The sequence below is a fragment of the Arvicanthis niloticus genome, chromosome 2 (genome assembly GCF_011762505.2).
Source record: "Arvicanthis niloticus isolate mArvNil1 chromosome 2, mArvNil1.pat.X, whole genome shotgun sequence".
Lineage (NCBI taxonomy): Eukaryota > Metazoa > Chordata > Mammalia > Rodentia > Muridae > Arvicanthis > Arvicanthis niloticus.
This window is the reverse complement of record NC_047659.1, coordinates 138,511,688-138,514,126: the sequence shown is the minus strand read 5'-3', so window position 1 is coordinate 138,514,126 and position 2,439 is coordinate 138,511,688. Positions and strand designations below refer to the sequence as shown.

Here is a 2,439-nt window from a genome sequence, read left to right as displayed (position 1 = left end):
GTAGAAAACCCGGAGTACAGACATAAAGTTTGCTAAGAAAGTGAATATTCAGAACTAAAAATTAAGTCAAGACAAATCATTAGTTAAAAAAAAAACCTAACAAACCATGAACATCAGAAAATCCAGAAACATAACTTCATATTTTATTAACTGTCTGACACCTCTAAAATATTTTTGTTTCATACTCTTTGATCACCCTATGATAGGAATTTATTTTCAAAACTACATTCTTTAGAAAGATAGAAAATAAAATAGTCTTTCTCCTACTGTGATTGATCAAAACTTTTTAAAACTATTGACAATTTGCAAATACTCATATAATATCTAAAATGCATTATTGATTCCAGCATTTACATTTCAGAATATTTGTAGGACGTACTCTATCAAGTATCGTGCATGGGCTATAGAATTTAGGGGCAGCTTCAAGCCTCCTCATATGGTCATTGACCTTAGCCATTCTTTGAATTAAGGCTCCCAGCCACCCACTTGTCACCAACACACTTAAAAACATATTGCAAGTTTTATGTTACCTTCATGTATTTTATTACATAATTCAGTGACGGATTAGCAAGATATTCAAACAGCAGAATTGCGACTTTAAAAAAAATCCCATGAAAAGAGAAAAAATGATACGTGGTATATTTATAATGCATACGAGCAAGTACACTGTTGAGAGTTGAATGCACAATTTTTCTGGGTGCTTAAGAGAAGCAAGTCTTCCTTTTTCTTCCTGGGGCCAGGTAAACTTCCAGAATCTCGCAGGCCCGGCTACAGTTCTTCTCTGATGGCCTTCGGGCATCTCCAGTTTTATTCATTTTGTAGTGCTGACATCCACCCTGAGCCTGCCCACCATAGCAATGCTTCATCTGCACAGCGGGAGTAGCATCTTCCCAGACATCACTCTTATACCTAGATGCTAACAGGACCTTAACCGTAAGTGTCAATGACAGAGGACCACATCAATTCATCATATTAACCCCCATCTCCACTCACCCTCGACTCACCTTTCCATAAACTGGATTTCAAAACGCCAGGAGTCATTCAAACAGCACCTAATTCCAAAGGAAGGGTGAAGGGTGATGGAGGGGGAGTTGGAGCCCTTGGAGACAACATCTTAACCAATTGGACTTAAAACATTTCACCGTGTAGATGTTGTCTAGGCAGGTAACCATGACAACACACTGACAGAATCCCTCCAGAGCTGTTGTTAAGGTCTAACTCTCTACAGGCTCGCGTATTTGAACCTTGGATTCCCAGCTGGTGTTGCTGTTTGGGGAGGCTGTGGAGGAGGCGTGGCCCATCTGGAGCAGGTGGGTCACTTGACCTCAGCTCCGCCCTTTCTCCGTGTTCAGAGCTGAGCTGTAAGAAGCAGCCACTCTGTAAGAAGGAGCCATTGCCTCCTCCGCCATGGTAGTCTGTACCCTCTCAAACCAAGAGCCAGAATAAATCTTTGCAGTTCTAAGCTGCATCTCGTCAGGTGCTTGATAACTGCACCTTCTGAAGCACGGGTATGGTTGGCCGCAGGGTTTGGCAGTGAAGCCAGACACCAAGTCTGGAAATTCTCATTCTGTTCACTAGGCCTGCAGACCCGGGTGCTCCAGGAAGCATCTGCAGAGTCTAGGGACACCTTCTTTCTCTATATTAGCCACAATTAATAATCAGGAGCAGAGACACGGCCACTTAACGTATATCAACCACTCTTCTGGGAGAGGGCTGTCATCCTCTGGTTCGCTTTGCCCCGAGATAGGAAGATTGATAGGTCACCAGTGTCTGTGAATAGCACTCAGAAGGTACCATATTTATTTTAGCTGCAGCTTCAAGTCAGTGGCTATCTGCACCACGACGAGCTTCACTCTATAAAATACATTTGGTCTTCATTTTTCAAATTCTCCTGAAGGAAGCATATGGTAATCTATTTAGCTTCGCATTCCATGGAGATACCGACTCCCTCCACAGACCCTCATGCTATTTTATTATGAAATTCATGTCCTTTTTATAACCCTGCATACTCTCCCTTCTTTTCTGTTAAAAATACCTGATGTTACAACACTGTCCTGTTTATCATTGAATTCATGAGTCATACCCAAAAGTCATTAAATAAAAAGAAATAGCATTCACTGGGGCCCTGGCCAGGCCCTAGCTGCCGAGCCTATATTCTCTTGAGTTTCAGAGATGAGCCACTCAGAATGTGTTTTTATTTTCTATTAAGGCTCATTTCAACACAAGCTCTTGGTTTCATCTTCTCATTCTTCTCCTTCTGGAATTGAATCCTTGAAAGCTTTTTTTTTTTTTTCCTTGAGTGTCCAGTTTTAAAGGCTGTATATCAAAATCTGATTATTTTTCCAGATCTGAATCTGTCTTCTCTTCTCCCGCACTCCCTGCTGTGGTGTTATTCAAAATACTGATTTGAAGTCTTAAATATTCCTAAACTCGCTGTCC

The 2,439-nt window shown here is 41.4% G+C and overlaps 1 long non-coding RNA gene across 1 annotated transcript; it reads right to left on the bottom strand.

Moving 5' to 3' along the window:
• Window positions 1-519: 519 nt before the first annotated feature.
• Window positions 520-1,217, bottom strand: LOC143441218 (uncharacterized). Its single transcript, XR_013108446.1, has 2 exons — window positions 1,005-1,217; window positions 520-916 (listed from the first exon to the last, which is right to left on the bottom strand). It is a non-coding gene; the product is annotated as an uncharacterized LOC143441218 (long non-coding RNA).
• Between the last annotated feature and the right edge of the window lie 1,222 nt (window positions 1,218-2,439).